Source organism: Prionailurus viverrinus, chromosome C2 (assembly GCF_022837055.1).
Source record: "Prionailurus viverrinus isolate Anna chromosome C2, UM_Priviv_1.0, whole genome shotgun sequence".
Classification (NCBI taxonomy): domain Eukaryota; kingdom Metazoa; phylum Chordata; class Mammalia; order Carnivora; family Felidae; genus Prionailurus; species Prionailurus viverrinus.
In genome coordinates this window covers 124,836,751-124,855,486 of record NC_062569.1, presented here as the reverse complement: position 1 = coordinate 124,855,486, position 18,736 = coordinate 124,836,751, and the positions used below count along the sequence as shown (strand labels likewise).

The following is an 18,736-nucleotide window of genomic DNA, read 5'->3' as shown; positions in this document are numbered from 1 at the left end:
TAAAGTTGACGGTCTTTAAAGAACTCCTCTAGGGGGTCCTGTGTGATTCAAGAGCATCCAACCCTTGGTTTCAGCTGTCATGATTCCAGGGTTGTGGGATTGAGCCCAGCATCAGACTCAGTGCTGAGCATGGAGCTTGCTTGAGATTCTCTCTTTCTCTTTCTCTCTCTCTCTCTCTCTCTGTCTCCCTCCCTCCCTCCCTCCCTTCATCCCTCCCTCCCACTGTGACCTTCTCTCCTACTTGTACGTGCTCTCTCTCTTGCTAAAATAAATTTTAAAAGTAAATAAAGATCTCCTCTAAACTGATTCTTCTTTATTTTTTATTTCTTTTGATAAGAGTTTAATTGCCACTAGAATTATTTTCAAGTTAAGAAGATAAGGGTATTTTTTTTAACTATTCAAATGCTTTAATGGTGGCGTCCATACAGCATGTGGTGTCAAGACAGGAAAAAGAGCAAGTGCACACAGAGACATGGTTATCAGATAACAGGTTGTGAGTGAATTCTGAGTTCACATGGCTTCCACATGCTTTACTAGCTATCAGCTCTAGGCCACCTCTTCCTCTGCCTCCTCCTCAAACTCACCTTCCTTCTCAGCCCTGGAATCCTGGTACTGCTGGTATTCAGACACCAGGTCATTCAAGTTGCTCTCAGCCTCGGTGATCTCCATCTCCTCCATGCCCTCACCTGTGTACAATGCAGGTGCCTTCACCTGTGTACCAGCGCAGAAGCCCTTGCACCTGAACATGGCTGTGAACTCCTCTGAGATACACTTCAACAGTGTGCTATTGCCGATGAAGGTGGCAGACATTTCTAGCCCTCAGGGTAGGATATCACAGATATCTTCATGTTGGGGATATATTCCACTAACATTTAGCATCTGCTTGTCCACCCTCTTCATGGACATGTGGCCCCTGAACACTGTAACCATGGTCGGATAGAGGTGGTGGCAGAGGTCACAGACAGCCATCACGTTCTTGGCATTGAACATCTTCTGGGTAAACTTAAGCAACCTCAGGGCCCAGTACCGTTGGCTGCCTCTGCTGATCAATGGGGCGAGGCTGGACATGAAGAAGTTCAGGCAGGGGAAGAGGGCCTTATTGACAGCCAGCTTGCACAGGTCGGCATTGAGCTGGCCAGGAAAATGCAGGCAGGTGGTGACCCCACTCATGGTGGCTGACACCAGGTGGGTGACCTCCCAATAGGTGGGTGTGGTCAGTTTTAGCGTTCTGAAGTAGATATCATAGAGTGTCTTGTTATCAATGCAGAAGGTTTTGACTGTGTTTTCTACAAGCTGGTGGACTGAGAGGGTAGCATCATAGGGCTCCACCACCATGTCTGACACCTCGGTGGAGGGCACCATACCGAATGTGCTCATGATACTGTCTGGGTACTTCTCTTGTATCTTGCTGATGAGGGGGGTACCCATCGCAGACTCAGTCCCCCTACCCAGGGAGTGGGTCAGCTAGAAGCCCTGCAGGCAGTCATCGTTTTCAGCTTCCTTCCTCAGAACATCCAGCACCAGGCCGACCAGCTCTGCACGTTCTGTGTATTGACTCTTGGCCCAGTTGTTCCCAATACCACTCTGACCCAAAACAAAGTTTTCTTTCCTGAAGATTTGTCTGAAGGGTCCTTAGCGCTTGGACTCCATGGTGCCTAGCTCCCGGTCCAGGAGTACAGCGCAAGACACGTACTTGCCACTGGTGGCCTTATTGTAGTACACATTGATCTGCTTCAACTTCAGGTCGCTGTCTCTGTGGTAAATGTCTGTGGTCGATGCCAGGCTTGTCACTGATCATTACTCCACCACCATCCCGTCCCCCACACCGAACTTGGCGCGGATCTGGTTGCTGCATTGTCTGGCCTGCAGTGCACTATCTCCCTCATTGCGGCAGCAAGAGCCAAACATTGGGCGGCAGAGTGCTAAGAAGATTGACTTTTTAAACTTCAAAATGAACTTCCCTGCTATGACTGACTGTATTTCCTAATATGAAGAATTATAAGTTTTCACAATTAAAGCATAAGCTTTTAGGATACTTTGATTCTGGGCGTTATGCCTCATCCATCTGCCACATAGGCCTATTCCAGTTGACATCCTGATAATTGCTAGCATGCATACAATCTACAGTTTAAAACTTATTACTTATCATAAGGAAGCTGACCCAATATAAATGTGTTTTAAAATTTAGTCTTATCTAATAAAAAATAGAAATGGTCAATAGAAAGAAATCTAATTTTAAGAAATTTAAAATATATTTGGAATTACTGGAGATTGCTTTCTTTTTTAAACTTTAAAAAAATTTACTTAGAGAGAGAGAGAGACAGAGAAAGTCAGCGGGAGAGGGGCAGAAAGAGAGGGAGAGAGAATCCCCAGCAGGTTGCACATTGTCAGTCAGGGCAGAGCCCAAAGCGGGTCTGGAGCCCACAACTGTGAGATCATGACCTGAGCCGAACCCAAGAACTAGATGCTTAAGGGACTGAGATTGCTTTTCTTTTTTTTTTTAAGTTTATTTATTTATTTTTAGAGAGAGAAGGAGAGAGGCAGAGAGAGAGGGAGAGAGAGAGAATCCCAAGCAAGCTCTCTGTCAGCATAGAGCCTGAGGCATGGCTGGAACCCACCAACCATGAGACCATGACCTGAGCTAAGACCAAGAGCTGGATGCTTACTCGACGGAGCCACCCAGGCACCCCATGAGATTGCTTTCTTAATTAAAAAATTAAGTTAGATTAAACATTTTTTGGTGAAATTCTCTCTCTGTCAGTTGGCATGTTGGCACAAGTAAACCCTCCTTGCTTTCCCCACTAAAAAGACTGTGGCCATGATTTCACTAAAGGCAACTTTCCTATCATTCTTGTTTTTTTGTTTTTTGTTTGTTTTTTGTTTTTTGTTTTTTGTTTTTTTAATCTTCTGTGCCCAAAACAGTGCTAGATGGTGGGCTAGCAAATATTTGTAGAAAAAAGGCATAAACTGTAGTTTAGTACTTTTCTATGGTTTTAAATAATGTTACAAAGGCAAAAATAATTGAATAAAACTGGAAATGACTAAATATTTTAATTCACTTAATGGTATATGTATATTCCACTTTTGTGAGAGCAAAGAGAGGGTCACAGAAAAATCAGAAGATGCTAGGCAGCTACATTTTTGAAAAGATCAAGTGCCATTGAATTTGCAGAGTAACAGAAAGTTATATTTAGAAGTAGACTTAAAATATGACAGTTCATGACATGGTATTTATTAAGGAACACACTTCACATATGGGAGTTGACTTTTTGCTTTAGGATGCCTTGCCTTACACCTCCTTTATATAGAACAAACAAAAATGCTTTTGTACAGGACAGAATGACAGGGTTTCTCAATTCGGTTCTCTGATGTAGTTATAAAAAGGCTTTAAGTAGTTATCCACTGCATAAGTTGCCATTTCAAAATTGATATAAGCTAATATAAACTTGGCATCAATACTGCATCATGTTACTGAAATCTATTTTTGTTTTTTTGTTTTTGTGTTTGTTTCTTATTTGAACATACCCCTCGTAACCATCCAGTGCTTTCCTCATGGACCACCATCCTCATGCTCTCTTTGGCTGATGGTGGAAATAGCTAGGTGTCAAAAATAAATTTTTTTTTGCATTCTTCCATGGATGATTTGTTGCTGGGAATATGGTTGCTCAGCTAGAGACCATATTTCTTGGACTCTCTTACAGCTAGATGTGGTCCTTTAGTTATGGGTCTTAAAATATTGGGTATGTGAATTCTTTATACTTTCCCCTTCCCATGAGCTGCAGTATGGTCACTTTTGGGATTCTAATCAGAGAAAATTCCATTTGTATTTTTAAGCTTCTCTATTTTGGAGTATCTTATTAGAGCAGCTTAGCCTTCTCCCTAACTAATACAGTTAGGCCCAGCAACAGTTTTAACTCACTTTAGTCCCCAATGAAACCAAACTCATTATATTAGATGCTGGCACTTTCCTTTGAAAATGAACCTCAGAACATTTAATTTTGTGTACTGAAAGGTGAATCATATGAGAGGTAATATATTCATTTAAGTGGTAGTCATATAAAAACCCAGTTTGTAGTGACTGTTGGATAGAATTTCAGGCCAAGTTGGAGTGAAAATATTTAGGATATTTAACAATCATCAGGTGCTGTGTACAAGTAAATTCCATTTTATAGGATACTGGGAATTCCAGCTTTACGCGGTGCTGCTCTCTAACAGTGATACTAAAAAGTAAAAGCCAAAAGGAGACCTTGCACTTTTCATGATCTTTGCTGCATTTACCCTAAGGACTCTAAATGACCATTAGGCTTCTAAATCTTGATGTTACCTATCAATTCTACCTTGCTTTGTATGGATTATCTCTTCCCTGACTTTAAATGCACTGCTATGAAGTTCATTTAATGATGTATGCATTTATTCAACAGATGTGTGTTAAGTGAATGAACAGATATTTATTGAGAGTTTACCAAGGGTCAGGAACTATTCTATTACCCAGAGATTCAATAATGAATGAAAGAGACAAAGTTGCTGGCCTCATGGAGCTTATATTTCAATTGGCAGAGATAGAAAATATATAAGTAAGTGAATAAATAAAAATATTCAGATATTGATAAATAGAATGGAGGAAATAAAAGCAGGGTGCTAAATAGGGTGTGACTCAGGAGAAGTGTTCTTTAGATAGGGTGCCCCCAAATTCCTCTCTGAATAGGTCGTATGAAACTGAGATATAGTTGATAAAGAGAAGGCAGACAGGGTTAAGAGTGTAGGCAGAGAGAAAAATAGGTGCTAAGTACTTGGGGGATTTACATTCAGTTTTGATGCCATGTATATGGTACTTATCTAATTATTATATAATAATAGCATATGCGTGATAGAAAAGTATACATCAAAAGAATCAATAGTTCTACAGAGAGCTTAAACTAAAATATTCAGAGTTTATCTTCACCTTATTTAGTATTGGAAGTTGTGTGAATCAGGTATGCAGGCTTTATAACTGCTGACAAAAGATTATCATCTAAAATAGATTTAGGGGTGCCTGGGTGGCTCAGTTGGTTAAGCATCCAACTTCGGCTCAGGTCATGATCTCGCAGTTCAGGCGTTCCAGCCCTGCATCAGTCTCTGTACTGACAGATTAGAGCTTGGAGACTGCTTCAGATTCTGTGTCTCCCTCTCTCTCTCTCTGCCCCTCCCCACTCACACTCTGTTTCTCTCTCTCTCTCTCTCAAAAATAAACATTAAATAAATAAATAAATAAATATATTTAAACAAGGGGTCTTGTTCAGCATAATAATTTATTTTACTTATATTATTTTAATGCAAAATTTAGTTTTCAGTAAGTATTATTTTGTAAGGTTTGACAGGTATAATTAGGATGTAATTGCCTTTAACTAAATAAGTAAAATAAAAATAAATACAAATAAATAAAATATCATTAATTGATATAACTTTATTTTCAATTGTATGGCAGGAATGATTGCATAATAAAATTGAAGTCGTCTGAATGTAGATGAAAAATCGAATAGGCACAGGTGTAGTTAAATAACAGGGGCGCCTGGGTGGCTCATTTGGTTGAACATTCAACTCTTAATTTTAGCTCAGGTCATGATATCGCGGCTCATGAGATGGAGCCCCGAGTTGGGTCTGCACTGACAGTTTGGATTCTCTCTCTACTTCTCTCCCTCCCTCTCTGTCTGCCTCTCTGCTGCTAGCACATGCACTCCCTCTCTCAAAATAAATACGTAAACATTAAAAAAATAATTAAATAACAGAAAGTAACTTAGCAAAAGGAAGAAAATGCGAGGACTTCCTTGATTAATGCATATTAGAAATTGTTGAAAAAAATACTGGAAATATAAAAACAATTTTTCTGTAAAAATCTCCAAAAATCTTCACTTTAACATTTCTAAGCATAAGCCTATTAAAATATGAGAAATGCAATCAATATCTTGCAGAAACCAGTAAGGACAATTTCACTGCTGAGTAGAATATCTGTAACCTGGAAAACAATTTAAGGATTTAAAAAAAAAATGACTCCCAACAGTTCTTTTAATAAGTTCAGGTCAATTGGAAATCAAGTATGCAAGATGGCTCTTACTCTACCTCTATATCCTGTCTGCAATGCATGAAAAAATCAAAATAATATTTGCCATAATGCGACAGGAAACAATCTATGGAATTTAATGTCCCAAAGAAGATTCAGCATGCCTGAACAAGAGTACAATGAAGAAAAAGTTCCTATAATTATGAAACTTATGACCATTAAGTTATTTATATTGTATATATTTGCTGCATCTTTTTGGAAACCTTTAAATGAGCAATGTAAGAAAATAATTTTCTGGGAAATGACTGAGATAACCACAGATAAAAAATTAAAATGAATTATTTGGCAACTACTGTATAGTAACATTAGGTATAATTCTACTGTTGAAATTGCCTCTGTATTATAAACAGTTAGAAAACACTTTCTCAAATGATCAACATCTATTTCCAAAAGTGTAGTTATGGATAATATGCATAGTTACAAATCATCATGAACTTCCTTCAAAATTTAATCCAAGGAGAAGTATTCAGACAAACAGATACCTTTTAATAAGTTCCAGCTGTGAACTTCAAGACAATCATAAGAGATAAACATAAAGAATCCAGGCATAATACAAAATAAGTAAGTCCTATAAAACTGGAAATCTGCAGAGTTCTAAATCCTCAGGAATCCATAGGATGTCCACAAATGCTTTTAGAGGGCAAGACTTTCAGAGCTAATATAAAATCTGACTCATTATCTTTCTGTAATTTAATATTTCCACTTATAAGAATTCTAAATAGAGGGTAGCTAGAATAGCTGCATTAATCTAAACTTCTTTTCCATCAAAAGTTCATTACAAGTGCCCTTGGCTCTGTTCTCATCCCTTCATCCTTGCACATCTCTCCTGCATGACTTCAAAGAGAACTTTCCACACAGGAGATAGAAAAGGGAGGCTAGAGGATGAGAACAGGGCCACCTCTGTTAAGAGAGAGGCTTAATTAAGTACATATTTGAAGAGTGCCTTTGACATGAAAAAGCAGTAAGAAAATTCAGTACTATTAACACCAAATGAGAAGTGCTTGGTCCTGGGAGCAAAGCCTTATAGAGATTAAGAAAAAGTTTATATTTTCCTCCTCCAGGCAAGTATTTTTCGATGGGGTTCTTTATTGATCTGTCATCCTAAGGGAGTCTGTAAATCTAGCATCTGCATATTGATTTTTGGTTTGCATGGAGGAAGAGGAAGCAGAGAGTAAAAGATATGCCTTTCTTAAATCTGAATAAAACTACATAATGCATGCTTCAAATGTATACTCTTTTTTTTTTACAAAAGGACTTATAATATATGTAAAATTTGGAGTAGAATAATTTGTATAATAAATGAGAATCTTTATTATCATTTGTTACTTAATAGAAATTTAACTGGTGTGTTATTATCAAAATGACCAATATTAACATAACAGCACATGAAAATTGGAAACACTGTATTCTACAGATATAAAATTCTAAAGTGAGATGTGAAATCAAAATGCAAATCATCCAAAAATAAGTAAATAACTGGCTAGAAGTCTCTAGAACCCCCATAATGAAAGGATTGAAAAAGAAAGTGAAGTAAGAAGAGCGTATTTGTGCAGAGATTTCCTTCAAGACCTGGTTCTGGATTCTTAGTCCCACTAACAGGACTCATCCAAGGATGAGGAGTGGGAGTCCTCCTTTCTCTACCTGAAACATAGAAAGAGGAGCTTTATTAAAGTGCTTATTGGAGCATGGATATGCCCTCACAGTTGGGGGGATCCTTTGATCTGCCAGCTGACAAATGCCTTGACATTCTTTAGTGCAAAGTCATGGCTTTCTGAGGTGGCGGGGCTGAGAGAAAGAAGAGGGTTCATTTGTGAGATACGTGCATTTTCACTAGCGGTAGGGCAAAAAATTCATGAATTTTTCCTGTGGATTAGATGTAGATGACAAGAGTGGAGCCATCCTGGAGCTGTTTTGAATTCTATTCAGCTGGACTTCCAGGATGGACAACAGGACTCTAACTGCTAGTCTCTGTCTAAAGTAGAGATGAGAGAGATGCAGGCATCTGAAGAAATGTTATTGCATAAGTAGTCACAGGTATTGTAGCCAGAGGAGGCTAGCCTCCAAAAAGTCCACAAAACCTTTAAACACCTGCCAGGCCAAGTTCCTGCAATGTCATCTTGTGAAAGTAGCTGACCAAGTAAGAACTTCCCTTTCCCCATTTGGCTTCCACTCTTATGAATTTAAGAGTGGTATTTACAGGAACAGGTGAGTACAGGATGGGATGAGTGAGATAGAAAGACTGCTTTCCTGTACCCTCTACCCCCCAAATGGCCAGTCATTAACCAGTCCTGGGTGAAGAGAGAAGATAGGATAAATCAAGGTCAGAGTTTTGATTATTGGGGACTGAACAGTGCGATTTCTGACACAAGGCTTTGTTTTTGATATAAACTGACTGTACAACCAACATATAACTATCAAAAACTAACAAAGGGATCATGAGAACTTAAATGTTTCATCTAGTATCAAGTGAAAACTATTCCTAATGGTAAAGAAAAAAAGAAATGGGATGAAAGGATAGTTTTGGTTTCAGTTTGCCCCATGAGTCATGCCTACTAAATAGCAACCAAGCTTAAAATCTTTTTTTTTCCCAAAAAATCTATAGCTAAGAAGTAACTGATTAAAAATGGGGCATATCTTCTATTTTGCTATGTAATCAAATTAGTCACCATAGGACACAAACTTATTATTCTTTAAAGTTAAAATATGAATTTTTTGTACTGTACAGTATTGAAAAAACTCCACATACTGTATTGAAAAAAATCTACATATAAGTGAATCCATGCATTTCAAACCCATGTTGTCCAAGGGTCAACTGTAAACTGTTTTCCTGAGTTCTGTGAACTGCTTGAGCAAATTATCAAACAGAGGAAGGGGCCATGAGAACACAGTGATTGTAATTGGTATCCGAGGTGGTAGAACGCAGTCTTGTAGGATTCAGCCCTTTACCTGTGAGATCTGACACTAAATCCAGATGGATAGTGTCAATTAAAATATGATTTTAAAACTCAGAGAGAGAAGTTGAATAAAAACTTCATCAAAGCCTTCAGCTTTATCTTAAAATATTGTAAACAAAAAGTTCACCTGTTTATAATTATATCTAGAAAGCCAAGCAATTATTTAATGACACACCAATAATTAAAAGACCAGTCATAGCACATACATAGTAACTATTTTAAAGTTTGCTTAATTTTTGAAAACAGAATTATATGTTAGACAAATATAAGTTTTTCAATAGAATGGAGACCTGGCAGCCATTATCCAAGTAGAAGATATGCAACAATTTTGTGGAAGGTTGACTAGATGGCCCACTTGAAAAAGTCTTTCAGGGTTTGTATTTGTCTGAATATTTAATGCAGACATTAATAAGGAAATGTCTATTAATGGAAACCTAAATATTTACTAATTCTTCCATAATGTTTTGGTTGCGAACTCTTAAGTCAACTGAAATTTCTCTGCCATGATCTGTCAAACATTAACCTTTTTTGTGACTTGAATGGATTTCTTTTATTGGAATCAGTTTGGGCAATAGCACTTTGGTTCTATTAATTAACTTTCTAGAAAAATGAGTTTCAATTTTTGGCTTTAGAGTCAAAGCCTAGGACAAAAGGGGATGTTATTGCAATAGTAGTAAAGGACTGATAAGGCTTGAGATGCAAAGAATAGTTTTCAAAACACTGGTTCTGTGCAGTCTTTAGTTAGTAAATAACATCTGTGCAAATAGTTACTTATGAAACTTGTATTATTTTCTTCTTTTTGAAATTTTTTTCCAGACTTATCTAAAGCTTAGAAAAATGACTGACAAATGAATCAGTTTTGAATCTGTCAGTTTCTATTCACACTGTCTAGATCAGACAGACCTTCATCTTTCAACTGAATTTTGACAATATCTTCTTTTCCCTTTATTCACTTCCCTGACTTTGATGTTGCTCTCCCCTCATGGACCCTCCACAGCATAGACAAAATATTATTTTTTTAATGTTTATTTATTTTTGAGAGAGAGAGAGAGAGAGAAAAAGAGAAAGAGAGAGAGGGAGGAAGGGGCAGAGAAAGAGGGAGAGGGACACACAGAATCCGAAGCAATCTCCAGGCTCTGAGCTGTCAGCACAGAGCCCGATATGGGGCTCCAACTCACAGACTGTGAGATCATGACCTGAGCTGAAGTCTGATGCTTAACTGACTGAGCCACCCAGGCATCCGGAGACAGATCATTTTTTTAATGAAAATCCGTTGACAATTCTTTTTTGTTCAAAATAAATTGTTGGTCTCCCATTTCCTAAAGGAGTGTTTCTCAGCATTAAAAGAAAATGTCTTAACATACATATTCATACATAGGACAAACTAGGTTGGGAACAGTTAGCTTCAGTCTCATTAGCTATTTGCTCAGCTTTTTTTCCTTCCTACCCACTCAACAAAGCACATTGAAATTTAAGGGACCAAAAGGGAAAGTAGAAGTATAAGCTTTTTTTTATTAAAAGGAATAATTTCTGAGTTCAATCTATTGATATTAACAAATTACTGATATAATAGAATATCAGTATACTTAAGTTCAAAAATCCATTGGACTATAGGATAAGTCCAAACTACTCAATATGGTATCCATTTTCAGCTCCTTCCTCAGTCCTAGCTGCCTCTGACAGGAAAATAATGCAAATTACACTGGAGGGGAGAATTTTCTGGGAGGAGGGAACATATAAGAATAGGAGAGGCTAGAGAACAACAGACTTTTTAGAATTTAGTTTATCTAAGGTTAGTCCTATCCATGAATCTTCTCATACATTTTCAGGAATCTCTTAACTAGGCATTGTTATATTATTGACAGCCATTCAGTTTATAATTCTGATAAAATAATAGAATTTAATATATAGATCTAGGACATAGTTGTTAAACTTCTTAGTAATTCAGGAGATTAGAACTTCATAATTTGAATTTCATAGTCATGTACATTTTTTACTAGCATTATGTTAATCTTTACAATGGTAGAAAGTCACAAATAACTGGATTTCAGTTATTAATACTACATTTGAATATCTTATATATTTTTAACAAATGTTAATAATTCTATACCTAGGATATTTACAAAAATAAGATTAATTATTTTATCTGTAGGTAGAGTAACTTATCAGATATGATAGTTGGTGAATTGCTGTCTTTAAGATCATTTATCTTTTAATGTTGTGTTCTAAACTGAGTGAAATTTTCCATTTTGCTATCAAAAAAACACTTTCCTTAGCTAAGGATTCAGTGATACTACTGTGTCAATATTCTGTGTGCAAATTTTTAAGTTATAAAAAAAAAAGTTCACATTGTTAAATTTCACACACATCTGTCTAGTATATATTTTCTTTTTTAGTTTCAATTTTCTTTCTAAGCCCACATTTCACAATTATACGCTACTTTGAGCCTACTTTTTAATGAAGTTCTCCATCTCCCTAACTAAATATTGGTTTCACTTGAGAAAGGAATATGCATTCTATCTCTTTGTATTCCAAATATATAGCACAGTGCTTTGGGGATACTAAGGCAAATTTAGTTTAAAGGAAACTAATTTTGAGAGGAAAATTTTGAGAGGAAACTGATTTTGAGAGGAGATTTTTTTTTTCAAAGTGACTCAACATCATTATCAACAAAAGTTTGGGTGCAAGAACTATCCTATATATGGGTATATTTTGTAGCACTTTCCCTCAAAGAATTTACAATCTGTTCATAGACACAAGCTGCATACCCAAGGCTCATTCGTTATGTTTTTATTAAAGCACAGGGACAGGTCCCATGGGCAGGAAGATCTGCACTGGGATTGTGAGGCATTGATTATATGTTTTCAAGGCTAATTTATAAAAGAATATAGACCTTAAAAGTTGGAAGAATTCCAAAAAAAAGATGTGACCAATCTATATAGTGTTATCAGAGAAATTTTTAGGTATCTGGGTGGAATTAAATAATATTCCATTCAATTTTAACATTTGAACTTATTTAATTCTCTGAGGTAGGACTTCTCTTGGCAAATATATATGTGAACGTATCACTAATACCATTTTGGGAATTAGCCTCACCCCTTTTTTTTTCCATTGTATGGCCATACGTTCTAATGAGAAGTCATGCATACTTTGTAATGTGAAGTTTTATGTTTACAAAAAAATCAAATTCAGGACATATGAGTATTGCAATCAAATTTACTGCTACATTTTCTTTGGCAGTGGAAAAGTCCAAAGGCCAGCAATTGGACAAAAATAGTGGTAAAGTCCACAATTTATAAAAATTAAGGAATGGTAAATTATTTCAATGGCAATGGGCAATATTTTAACAGTCTTGCACTATCATGGCTAGGCCTTGAAAGTGAGACAACAAAAGCCTCTGATTTCCAATTTTGGTTTCATTAAATCCCAACAGGAAACAAGTTCTGAGAGCTCTCACTCAAGGTATTATATCACTTGAACTCCAGCCTCATTCTATTTGACTTCAAAGCCCATATTCTTTCTGGTTTACCATGTTAAAATTAATCTGGTCATTTATGCATGTATATACATGTACACATACATACACATACACATACACATACACACACATGTGCACACACAGAGACGCTTAATTTTCTAACAGGTTTGGGTAATGTTTTAGGCACAAGGCATTTCTCTTAGTTGATCAACACTATGTTAAAAATTACAATATGAAAAAAAATTAAAATAAATAAATAAATAAATAAATAAATAAATAAATAAATAATTACATAATGAGGATTCCTATCTTAATTGTTCCTGTTGCATCTTTGGATTTATATAGTCATAAATAATATTTATTCATTTATTCATTCACTTATATATTCTGCTAGGTGCGGAGGATGAATAAGGAAGTCTCTGTGTTCTAGTAACTGTCTTGTCAATTGGGAAAAATAAATATATAAACAAATATATGCCACAGGTAATTAAGATGAAAGTACTTTCTAGATCCAGTGAAGAAATAAGAGAGGAGAGTGGACAATCATTATGTGTGAGTTATAGTAAACTGGAGTCTCTATTTTGTGTGTTTCCCATCTTGTTATAAGCTCCTTTTCATAATCACAGGTTGCAAAGGTCTTGGATGGTATCCAGCATGACCTATCAAATGATGAATTTAGTTTTTATTCTTGTGCCTTCCCTTAGTATATACATAATTCTGTCATGTACCTTGAAACATTTAGGTTTTTACTATTTGTTTAAATGTTCTAACTTAACTAGAATAGTACCTCCTAAAGCCAGAGTTTTTATTTTCTAACATAGAATCTAACATATTTCTAACATAGAATCAGTTATATAAGGCATCCAATGAATTTTCATGGAGTAAATGAAATAAATCTCTTCATAAAACACATAAATATATATGTATATGCATATGTATTATATATGTATACATGTGTGTATGTGTAGCCACATGCTTACCTACATACAAATGTATAATGTATGTACATATGCATTTGTATGCTGTGTGTATATAATACAAAATTATATATGAGGGAGAAAGTTACATAATTAAACAAAATGTAATCTAAATTTTATCCTAAAAATGATGATTATAAGATAGATCAGGGAGTAATAAATTCATTTCATATATTAAGAAACCAATGCTCAGAGAGATTGTTTGGACAAGTTCAGATATAAAGCCAGAGCTAGGACACAGGTTTACTGATCCCCAAATCAATGTCCTTCCATTTTACTATACTAGTAAATGCACTAACACAGGAAATAGGAATAATGACACCTATTTTTTCCTTTCACCCAAGGTACTCAGCATGCCTTGCTAATTGTATCTACAGTTAGAGAAAAGAAAGCTCATATACCTCCCGAATTTTGTCTAATTCATTCTGCAGCCAGTGGCTGGGCCCAAAATATAGCCCTTCCTTCATTTTGATCAAAAGATCATATTGGCTATGCCAACCTATTAGAGTCTAGAGAAGCTGTGGTTAAATTTTTGTGCTTCAAAGTATAAAAAGCATCATTTCTGTTTTGAGATGTTATTCAAAAAAAAAAAAGATTCTGCATGTAGGAGGTTCATTCAGCACACACTTCTAACATACTTTTAAATCTATCTTAAAATAGAAGTCTGTCTAGTTCTTCTGGATCTCTTATAAATTGCTAATGTCAATGCTAAGAATGTGTTATTTAGTTGGAACTTTTAAAAGCAGTACAGTTTATAAGTTAAAAATTATTATTACACAAGACCTCATTTATGTTAATGTAATGTCACGTTTAAGCAGTTATGTTTTTCACCCTCATATTAATCTTGGGAGGCCATATATATAAAAGATACTTGGTGTACTATAGTCATTCTTTAATTTAGTCCTTTAGAGTAGGTGATGATTGCAATCAAGTGTTTATAGATAGTATTTCTGGCAATAAGTGTATATATTCTAAGGTTAAGTAATAATGCACCTAATTAGAAATAACAACTATAATTCTAAAATTATAGGAAAAGATATACATACTTGAAAGTTTCTGTTGAACATGCTATGAAATGTGTATATCAAAATAACTTTATAATTTTGCCTTTTGAGTGTTTTACTCAAATCTTTTATCGTATCTGAATTAATTCAACTATTGCCTTTTTATTGTGTAGGCACTTTGGGGTAGGCAGACTTAAGATAGATTTTCTCTCTTCAGAAATTATCACTAACAGTCAAATACTTAATTAGATCCCCAAGGAGTATAATTTGGTTATTTTGGCAAAAATAATGAGGTAGTCATTTTTTGGTTCAGATATTGACACTATTATGTTGTCTCATAAGTTTTGGGATACATTTGGGGAATTTCCTGTTGGTAAGTTGGGATTTATTGATCTGTCTTCAACAACATTTAGTGACTTTCAAAGCTGACCCCCATTGATACAATCCTGTATCTTCTATTGAAAGCATCCATCCCAACATCAGCCCCTACTTTGCAATATTGTTCCAATGTGAGAGCATTTGTCTAATCTATTTAAAAACCTTAATTATTGAGTACCTTAAATATGATGACATTGTGTTAATTGTGAGAATACAAAAATAAACACCACATGCCATATTCTCAAGGAGCTTATTATCAGTTAGAATAGAGAACATCTTCAGTTCAACTATTGTATAAAAAATTTCATGGCAAATAAATTGAGGGTCATATAGAGGAATAGCAATACATAAAATATACTGGATATAGGATAGAGAGTCAGTATAATGTATAGATTTTGAATATTGCCTCTCAACCTATACTGCATTAGTTTAAATCTCAATTCAACCAGCTTAAAGTTGAGTGACTTTGGGCAAGTTAGTAGAACTTTCTATCAGGAGTTTATTACATTTTATTTCTTCATAGTGATACAACTAGTGATAATAATAAAGCATATATGTACTTCAAAGGCTTCTTGTGAGAATTAAGTACGTTAATATATGTAACTATGCCTAAAACATAGAAAGGATATATGAGTGTCAGCTAATAGTAGTAGTAGTAGTATACTAAAGAATAAGATCATAATGTAAATGAAGTGCTTAGCAGAATGCATGTTTCATAGTAGCTAATTGAAAATTTTAGTTTATCATTATCATTATGATATGTGCTGAGTTGCTATGCTATGTTATGAGGAAAGTAAAACCAAAGCAAACTGAACCCCTGTATGTATATAAATACACCTACAAGGTTAGCAAGGACTGATATATTTGTACAACTCTACATCTAATTGAAAGAGAAATCATGTTATGTTGTGTTGTGTTTAAGGGATGGGTTTTGAAAGTTATGTGGAAAAGGGAATAGTCTAGTATATTAATACTTAGGTAAATCACAGGGTGAGACACACAAGAGTGAATGAAAAACACACCTGATATTACTTCTGTGTTCTGGCTGTGAAAAAGGACTAATCTTAATATTAAACGTCAGTCAGTTGCCAAGTACTGGAAAAATAACTCCATTTATTCCTAGTAAAATGACATAAGGGCTATTATAGTAGGATGAGTGAAAAAAAATGCCCTACACCCTAGAACTTCCTCTTGCTACCAAAACAGAAAACAAAATAAACACTGTATCCCAAGTAAGAGTGCATATATTTGTGCTCCCATCAAAGACTTGAAAGATGCATGCCTGTTAACTTGCCAGTTTGGCTTGCACCAAAGCCAAATGGGTTTTGTAGAATAACAGTGGATTATCATATGCATATCCACTGACAATTCTAATTTCAGTAGCTATTCTAGATAAGTTTTCTTTATTTGAGCAAATCAGTACAGTATCTGGTAATTGGTATGCAACTATGGACTTTGCAAATGCTTGATTTTCTAAGTGGTTTCGTTCACCTGAAAGAGATATCAGTACCCCTACACTCTGACTTCAGGACTATGTCAACTTTCCAGGTTTCCTTTCACAAACTTATTTGCAGAGATTTTCTTTATCCTATTATTTCTTAACAACATTGTGCTGGTATGCTACTTTTGTGATACTACATTTATTGGATTTGGTGAACAGGATCTAATAAGTAAGTAAAATATGTGGTAAGACACATGCATGCCTGAGGGTGGAAAATAAACCCACTGGAAACTTGGCAGATGGGAACTCAGTTGTCAGGGGAAGTACTTTGCACTGTGGTAGCAAGGGGAAGAATAGGTCAAGGGAGACATTGTGTGACATATGCATTTGACCTAAGCCTCAAAGAATGGATGGGATTTGTGCAGTGATAGGGAAAGGAGGACATTTTAAGTGCAGAGAAAAATATGGGAATGAAAACATGGAAGTTAGTAAGTACAGTAGCACAAGAGCTGTTTTGGAACTAGAGTACAATAACTGGAAAAAAAAATGTGGCTGGAAAGGCAAGTTGGGCTTGAATTGCCAAGATAAGAATTTTGATGTTTATTTTTTATAGTAAAATTTGCATTTGAATTACATAAAATGTTTCAGTGGACCTAATAATGTACAAGAGGATTCTGGACTGTAGGAAGGGGTATTGTGACATGAATGCTCTATTTTCTTTCCCTTTCCCCAATCCACTGACCTCAAAAGTCTTATAGGCTGAGTATTATTGATCCCAAGTTTAGAGTTGTACCTTTAAGTGAACTATTAAAACAATGTAAAAAACATGGTAGATTTATTTACCTAGACTTTTAAAATCGCAAATAGTAGGAAAAAAAGAAAAATTCAAAATCACAATTGCATGAATGGTCACGTCCACTGCTATGGCAGATAATTTGCCTTTTAGTTTTTTACTCTCTAAATGACCAATCCCATAGCAAGAGAATAGATTGAAAAGCATTGATTAGGTATCTAATTTAGAAATGGTATGAAAGAAAGGAAATTATTGATATTTGCACTTTATTAATTTTTTTTTTCAGTTAGTGGGCTAAATAAAAGATGTTACTGGTTGACCTTCAGGAATATTGAGTTTAATAGACTTCTCATGGTGGCAGCAGTGAGAGTAACAGTAGTAGTGGCAGGGCTGGTATAGTAGTAATGCTGTACATTGTATTTTTTAGAAACTGGCATGTCAGGGACAGTTCTATCAATCCTTCCAACTACAACCCCATGAAGTAGATACTATTACCATCTCCATTTTACAGATGATGAATCTGTGACAAAGAAAGGTCACTGATTGATCAAGGTCACATAGCTGGAGGAAAGGGTTAAACCGGGCAACCCAGCCAGTGTGGCCTCAGAGGCTGCACCCTTAATTCCTGCACAGCTGGTGAATAGTTGTGGTATGGCTTATCACTCATAAAAACCTAAGAAGCCTTGGGTGTAATTTCTCAAAACAAATCACAGTTGTTTGTTTTAATAGATGAAAACAATTAGCCTATATTTAAATATGTGATCTTTGCCTTATTAGCATTTTCTCTAATTCCAGTCTTAATGAATGGTAAAGGTAAATGTGAAGTATCATCATTTATCCTTTTTTCATTAGTCACAACAGTTGCTAGTCTTTTTTTAAATTTTTGTTTAAAAAACATAAAATTTATTAAGGCATAATTTATAGACAACAATAATTACCAATTTTGAATGTCTGATCTGATGTTTTGAAGATGCATGTACATATTGAAAAATATATATAACCATATATAATATGTAGAATATTTCTACTACCTCAAAAATTTAACTCATGCCCTTTACCACTCAGTCATCTCTCTAATCTCTCATTTCTGATGACTGACTGCTGATAGGCTTTGTTTCCATAGTTTTTCCTTTTCTAGAATTTCATATAATTATACAGTATGACGTTTTCTGTGTCTGTCCTCTTTCACTTAGCATAATGCTTTAGCTATTTATCAATGTTGTGTGCATCAGTAGTTTTATTTATATAAAAGTATGCAATAATTTATTCATCCATTCAAAAGTTGATGGACTTTTAGGCTGTTTCCAATGTTTGGCTGTTATGAATAAAACTGCTTTGAACTTTGTGAGCACAAGTTTAACCTCTCTCTTTCTCTCCCTTTTTGTTTTAAAGCTAATGACTTATTTTGAAAGTCATAGTAATTTTGTGGTGCCTGGCTGCCTCAGTCAGTTGAGCGTCTAACTCTTGATTTCAGCTCAGGTCATGATTCCAGGATCCTGGGATCCAACCCTGCTTTGGGCTCTGTGCTGAGTGTGGTGCCTGAAAATTCTCTCTCTCTGTCCCCGTCCCCCATTCACTCTCTCTCTCTCTCTCAAAAAAAAAAAAAAAAAAAAA

General features: G+C 35.4%; 1 pseudogene; it reads right to left on the bottom strand.

Annotated features, from left to right (window-relative positions):
• Positions 1–546: 546 nt before the first annotated feature.
• LOC125175094 (tubulin beta-4B chain-like) lies at positions 547–1,886 on the bottom strand (annotated as a pseudogene).
• Between the last annotated feature and the right edge of the window lie 16,850 nt (positions 1,887–18,736).